The sequence below is a fragment of the Chiloscyllium plagiosum genome, unplaced genomic scaffold (assembly GCF_037043375.1).
Source record: "Chiloscyllium plagiosum isolate Xiang-an unplaced genomic scaffold, Cpla_swu_hap1 HiC_scaffold_41, whole genome shotgun sequence".
Taxonomy (NCBI): Eukaryota; Metazoa; Chordata; class Chondrichthyes; order Orectolobiformes; family Hemiscylliidae; genus Chiloscyllium; species Chiloscyllium plagiosum.
Window position 1 is genome coordinate 44,231,016 of NW_028270179.1, and position 8,456 is coordinate 44,239,471.

The 8,456-nt window shown below is 55.6% G+C and overlaps 1 long non-coding RNA gene across 1 annotated transcript in view; it reads left to right on the forward strand.

The window, feature by feature from the left end:
* The first annotated feature begins 6,392 nt into the window (after positions 1-6,392).
* The window catches only part of LOC148138271 (uncharacterized), a 93,091-nt gene continuing 91,027 nt past the window's right edge, over positions 6,393-8,456 (forward strand). Inside the window, exon 1 of the long non-coding RNA XR_015754035.1 lies at positions 6,393-6,551. This is a non-coding gene — a long non-coding RNA (uncharacterized LOC148138271). The remainder of the gene's footprint in view (positions 6,552-8,456) is intronic.

Consider the following 8,456-nt stretch of genomic DNA (forward strand, 5'->3'; position numbering starts at 1 on the left):
TCACTGTAACACACTGATATACCCTACACCCCCTCACTGTCACACACTGATATACCCCACACCCCACACTGTAACACACTGATATATCCCACACCCCTCACTGTCACACACTGATATACCCCACACCCCTCACTGTAACACACTGATATATCCCTCACCCCTCAGTGTAACACACTGATATATCCCACACCCTTCACTGTAACACACTGATATATCCCACACCCCTCACTGTAGCACACTGATATACCCCACACCCCTCACTGTCACACACTGATATATCCCACACCCCTCACTGTAACACACTGATATACCCCACACCCCTCACTGTAACACACTGATATACCCCACACCCCTCACTGTCACACACTGATATATCCCACACCCCTCACTGTAACACACTGATATACCCCACACCCCTCACTGTAACACACTGATATACCCCACACCCCTCACTGTAGCACACTGATACATCCCACACCCCTCACTGTAACACACTGATATATCCCACACCCCTCACTGTCACACACCGATATACCGCACACCCCTCACTGTCACACACTGATATACCCCACACCCCTCACTGTCACACACTGATATATCCCACACCCCTCACTGTCACACAGTGATATATCCCACACCCCTCACTGCAACACACTGATATATCACACACCCCTCACTGTAACACACTGATATACCCCACACCCCTCACTGTCACACACCCCACACCCCTCACTGTAACACACTGACATACCCCACACCCCTCACTGTAACACACTGCTATATCCCACACCCCTCACTGTAACACACTGATATACCCCACACCCCTCACTGTAACACACTGCTATATCCCACACCCCTCACTGTAACACACTGATATATCCCACACCCCTCAGTGTAACACACTGATATACCCCACACCCCTCACTGTAACACACTGATATACCCCACACCCCTCACTGTAGCACACTGATATACCCCACACCCCTCACTGTCACACACTGATATACCCCACACCCCTCACTGTCACACACTGATATACCCCACATCCCTCACTGTAACACACTGATATACCCGACACCCCTCACTGCAACACACTGATATAACCCACACCCCTCACTGTAACACACTGATATACCCTACACCCCTCACTGTAACACACTGATATATCCGACACCCCTCACTGTAACACACTGATATATCCCACACCCCTCACTGTAACACACTGATATACCCCACACCCCTCACTGTAACACGCTGACATACCCTACCCCCCTCACTGTAACACACTGATGTATCCCACACCCCTCACTGTCACACACTAATATATCCCACACCCCTCACTGTAACACACTGATATACCCCACACCCCTCACTGTCACACACTGATATATCCCACACCCCTCACTGTAACACACTGATATACCCCACACCCCTCACTGTCACACACTGATATATCCCACATCCCTCACTGTAGCACACTGATATACCCCACACCCCTCACTGTCACACACTGATATATCCCACACCCCTCACTGTAACACACTGATATACCCCACACCCCTCACTGTAACACACTGATATACCCCACACCCCTCACTGTAGCACACTGATACATCCCACACCCCTCACTGTAACACACTGATATATCCCACACCCCTCACTGTCACACACCGATATACCGCACACCCCTCACTGTCACACACTGATATACCCCACACCCCTCACTGTCACACACTGATATATCCCACACCCCTCACTGTCACACAGTGATATATCCCACACCCCTCACTGCAACACACTGATATATCACACACCCCTCACTGTAACACACTGATATACCCCACACCCCTCACTGTCACACACCCCACACCCCTCACTGTAACACACTGACATACCCCACACCCCTCACTGTAACACACTGCTATATCCCACACCCCTCACTGTAACACACTGATATACCCCACACCCCTCACTGTAACACACTGCTATATCCCACACCCCTCACTGTAACACACTGATATATCCCACACCCCTCAGTGTAACACACTGATATATCCCACACCCCTCACTGTCACACACTGATATACCCCACACCCCTCACTGTAACACACTGATATACCCTACACCCCCTCACTGTCACACACTGATATACCCCACACCCCACACTGTAACACACTGATATATCCCACACCCCTCACTGTCACACACTGATATACCCCACACCCCTCACTGTAACACACTGATATATCCCTCACCCCTCAGTGTAACACACTGATATATCCCACACCCCTCACTGTAACACACTGATATATCCCACACCCCTCAATGTAACACACTGATATATCCCACACCCCTCACTGTAGCACACTGATATACCCCACACCCCTCACTGTCACACACTGATATATCCCACACCCCTCACTGTAACACACTGATATACCCCACACCCCTCACTGTAACACACTGATATACCCCACACCCCTCACTGTAGCACACTGATATATCCCACACCCCTCACTGTAACACACTGATATATCCCACACCCCTCACTGTCACACACCGATATACCGCACACCCCTCACTGTAACACACTGATATACCCCACACCCCTCACTGTCACACACTGATATACCCCACACCCCTCACTGTAACACACTGATATACCCCACACCCCTCACTGTAACACACTGATATACCCCACACCCCTCACTGTAGCACACTGATATATCCCACACCCCTCACTGTAACACACTGATATATCCCACACCCCTCACTGTCTCACACTGATATGCCCCACATCCCTCACTGTAACACACTGATATATCCCACACCCCTCACTGCAACACACTGATATATCACACAGCCCTCACTGTAACACACTGATATACCCCACACCCCTCACTGTCACACACCCCACACCCCTCACTGTAACACACTGATATATCCCACACCCCTCACTGTAACACACCGATATACCCCACACCCCTCACTGTAACACACTGATATATCCCACACCCCTCACTGTCACACACTGATATATCCCACACCCCTCACTGTAGCACACTGATATACCCCACACCCCTCACTGTCACACACTGATATATCCCACACCCCTCACTGTAACACACTGATATACCCCACACTCCTCACTGTAACACACTGATATACCCCACACCCCTCACTGTAGCACACTGATATATCCCACACCCCTCACTGTAACACACTGATATATCCCACACCCCACACTGTAACACACTGATGTATCCCACACCCCTCACTGTAACACACTGATATATCCCACACCCCTCACTGTAACACACTGATATACCCCACACCCCTCACTGTCACACATTGATATATCCCACACCCCACACTGTAACACACTGATATACCCCACACCCCTCACTGTAACACACTGATATATCCCACACCCCTCACTGTAACACACTGATATATCCCACACCCCTCACTGTAACACACTGATATACCCCACACCCCTCACTGTCACACACTGATATATCCCACACCCCTCACTGTAACACACTGATATATCCCACACCCCTCACTGTAACACACTGATATACCCCACACCCCTCACTGTAACACACTGATATACCCCACACCCCACACTGTAACACACTGATATACCCCACACCCCTCACTGTAACACACTGATATACCCCACACCCCTCACTGTCACACACTGATATATCCCACACCCCTCACTGTCACACACTGATATACCCCACACCCCTCACTGTAACACACTGATATATCCCACACCCCTCACTGTAACACACTGATATACCCCACACCCCTCACTGTTACACACTGATATACCCCACACCCCTCACTGTAACACACTGATATACCCCACACCCCACACTGTAACACACTGATATATCCCACACCCCTCACTGTTACACACTGATATACCCCACACCCCTCACTGTAACACACTGATATACCCCACACCCCACACTGTATCACACTGATATACCCCACACCCCTCACTGTAACACACTGATATACCCCACACCCCTCACTGTAACACACTGATATATCCCACACCCCACACTGTATCACACTGATATACCCCACACCCCTCACTGTAACACACTGATATACCCCACACCCCTCACTGTAACACACTGATATACCCCACACCCCTCACTGTAACACACTGATATATCCCACACCCCACACTGTATCACACTGATATACCCCACACCCCTCACTGTAACACACTGATATACCCCACACCCCTCACTGTAACACACTGATATATCCCACACCCCTCACTGTCACACACTGATATACCCCACACCCCTCACTGTAACACACTGATATATCCCACACCCCTCACTGTCACACACTGATATACCCCACACCCCTCACTGTAACACACTGATATATTCCACACCCCTCTCTGTAACACACTGATATATCCCACACCCCTCACTGTAACACACTGATATACCCCACACCCCTCACTGTTACACACTGATATACCCCACACCCCTCACTGTAACACACTGATATACCCCACACCCCACACTGTAACACACTGATATATCCCACACCCCTCACTGTTACACACTGATATACCCCACACCCCTCACTGTAACACACTGATATACCCCACACCCCACACTGTATCACACTGATATACCCCACACCCCTCACTGTAACACACTGATATACCCCACACCCTCACTGTAACACACTGATATATCCCACACCCCACACTGTATCACACTGATATACCCCACACCCCTCACTGTAACACACTGATATACCCCACACCCCTCACTGTAACACACTGATATATCCCACACCCCTCACTGTAACACACTGATATATCCCACACCCCTCACTGTAACACACTGATATATCCCACACCCCTCACTGTAACACACTGATATACCCCACACCCCTCACTGTAACACACTGATATACCCCACACCCCTCACTGTAACACACTGATATACCCCACACCCCTCACTGTAACACACTGATATACCCCACACCCCTCACTGTAACACACTGATATACCCCACACCCCTCACTGTAACACACTGATATATCCCACACACCTCACTGTAACACACTGATATACCCCACACCCCTCACTGTAACACACTGATATACCCCACACCCCTCACTGTAACACACTGATATACCCCACACCCCTCACTGTAACACACTGATATATCCCACACCCCTCACTGTAACACACTGATATACCCCACACCCCTCACTGTAACACACTGATATATCCCACACCCCTCACTGTAACACACTCATATACCCCACACCCCTCACTGTAACACACTGATATACCCCACACCCCTCACTGTAACACACTGATATACCCCACACCCCTCACTGTCACACACTGATATATCCCACACCCCTCACTGTAACACACTGATATACCCCACACCCCTCACTGTAACACACTGATATACCCCACACCCCTCACTGTCACACACTGATATATCCCACACCCCTCACTGTCACACACTGATATATCCCACACCCCTGGGTGTTGCTGGTGTTGCCGGGCGACAGGATCCTGTTTTTCTGGTTTGACTCCAGTTGGTCTCAGGTGTCTCTGGGTGACGTCTCTCCCTCCCTCCCTCCCTGCCTCGTCTCTGTATCTCCCTCCGTACGTCGCGTTCTCCCTCTCCCTCCCTCTCTCTCTCTCACTCTGAGTCAAATAATTCCCGGTTCCAGCCGTAGCTCCGTCCGGATTCCCTCGGCGTCTTCCCCACTCCCCACACACATCCCATCCCACCCCCACCTCCCTGTCGCTTGTACCCTCCCTGCCCCAGGCCTGTCCCCACCCTCCATCTCTCTCTCTCTCTCTCTCTCTCTCTCTCTCTCTCCGCCACCTGGTCCTCACTCCCTCCCTCGGTCCGGCCTTAGCACCCACCCCCACCACACCCATCCTGGGGGTGGGAGTGTCCCTGATACCCCCCCTCCCTCTCTCTGAGGTGGTAGATTCCCTGACCCCCCCCCTTGTCTCTGAGGTTGTTGTTTCCCTGACCCCCCCCCTGTCTCTGAGGTGGTTGTTTCCCTGACCCCCCCTGTCTCTGAGGTGGTAGAGCCCCTGACCCCCCCCCCCCCTCTGAGTTGGTAGATTCCCTGACCTCCCCCCTCTCTCTGAGGTGGTAGATTACCTGACCCCTCCCCCCTCTCTCTGAGGTGGTAGATTCCCTGACCTCCCCCCTCTCTCTGAGGTGGTAGATTCCCTGACCTCCCCCCTCTCTCTGAGGTGGTAGATTACCTGACCCCCCCCCTCTATGAGGTGGTAGATTCCCTGCTACCCCACCCCCCCCCCCCCCCAAAAACCAGGGATGGAAGGTTCCGGAGCCCCCCCACCTCAGACGGAGAACCCCTTTAGCGCCACCGCCCACCGGGACGACTCCGTGGCCCACCTCTACCCCCCCCACCCCAGGGGGGAGTTCACCCCCCCCCACTTCACCCCCACCCCTACCCCGGGTCCAACCCTGGACAGAGCCGGTGGTGAATACTTCGTGCTCAGGGTAAGGTTTGGGATCTTCCTGTGCTTGGGGGGGTGGGAGCGGGTCAGGGAGGAGAGAAGGGGCGGGGCGGGGAGGGTGCACCCAGTCTGGGATCTTGCTGTGCCCTGGGTCAGGGTGGGGGGGAGGGGAGGGTGCACCCAGTCTGGGATCTTGCTGTGCACTGGGTCAGGGTGGGGTGAGGGGATGCTCCCCAGTCTGGGATCTTGCTGTGCACTGGATCAGGGCGGGGTGGAGGGGAGGGTGCTCCCAGTCTGGGATCTTGCTGTGCACTGGGTCAGGGTGGGGAGGGGAGGGTGCTCCCAGTCTGGGATCTTGCTGTGCACTGGGTCAGGGTGGGGGGGGGGGGGGGGAGGGGAGGGGAGGGGAGGGTGCGCCCTAGTCTGGGATCTTGCTGTGCACTGGGTCAGGGTGGGGGGGAGGGGAGAGTGCACCCAGTCTGGGATCTTGCTGTGCACTGGGTCAGGGTCGGGGGGAGGGGAGGGTGCGCCCTAGTCTGGGATCTTGCTGTGCACTGGGTCAGGGTGGGGGGGAGGGGAGGGTGCTCCCCAGTCTGGGATCATGCTGTGCACTGGGTCAGGGTGGGGGGAGGGGGGGGGAGGGGAGGGTGCGCCCTAGTCTGGGATCTTGCTGTGCACTGGGTCAGGGTGGGGGGGGAGGGGAGGGTGCGCCCAGTCTGGGATCTTGCTGTGCACTGTGTCAGGGTGGGGGGGAGGGGAGGGTGCACCCAGTCTGGGATCTTGCTGTGCACTGGGTCAGGGTGGGGGGGAGGGGCGGGGAGGGTGCGCCCTAGTCAGGGATCTTGCTGTGCACTGGGTCAGGGTGGGGGGGGAGGGGAGGGTGCGCCCTAGTCTGGGATCTTGCTGTGCACTGTGTCAGGGCAGCGGGGAGGGGGTGCTCCCCAGTCTGGGATCTTGCTGTGCACTGGGTCAGGGTAGGGGGGAGGGCGTTCGCCCCAGCCTGGGATCTTGTTGTGCACTGGATCAGGGTGAGGGTGTGCTCCCCAGTCTGGGATCTTGCTGTGCACCGGGTCAGGGCGGGGGTGAGGGGGTGCTCCTCAGTCCGGGATCTTGCTGTGCGCTGGGTCAGGGCGGTGGGGAGTGGAGGGTGCGCCCTAGTCTGGGATCTTGCTGTGCGCTAGGTAACCCCTCCCCCTCTTCCCCCCCAGCCCGGGATCTTGCTGTGCGCTGGTAACCCCTCCCCCTCCCCCCAGCCCGGGATCTTGCTGTGCGCTGGGTAACCCCTCCCCCTCTCTCCACCCAGCCCGGGATCTTGCTGTGCGCTGGGTAACCCCTCCCCCTCTCCCCCCAGCCCGGGATCTTGCTGTGCGCTGGGTAACCCTTCCCCCTCTCCCCCAGCCCGGGATCTTGCTGTGCGCTGGGTAACCCCCTCCCCCTCTCCCCCTGCCCGGGATCTTGCTGTGCGCTGGGTAACCCCCTCCCCGTCTCTCCCCCCAGCCCGGGATCTTGCTGTGCGCTGGGTAACCCCTCCCCCTCTCCCCCCAGCCCGGGATCTTGCTGTGCGCTGGGTAACCCCTCCCCCTCTCTCCACCCAGCCCGGGATCTTGCTGTGCGCTGGGTAACCCCTCCCCCCTCCCCCCAGCCCGGGATCTTGCTGTGCGCTGGGTAACCCCTCCCCCTCTCTTCCCCCAGCCCGGGATCTTGCTGTGCGCTGGGTAACCCCTCCCCCTCTCTCCCCCCAGCCCGGGATCTTGCTGTGCGCTGGGTAACCCCTCCCCCTCTCCCCCTCCAGCCCGGGATCTTGCTGTGCACTTGGTAACCCCTCCCCCTCTCCCTCCAGCCCGGGATCTTGCTGTGCGCTGGGTAACCCCCTCCCCTCTCCCCCTGCCCGGGATCTTGCTGTGCGCTGGGTAACCCCCTCCCCCTCTCCCCCTGCCCGGGATCTTGC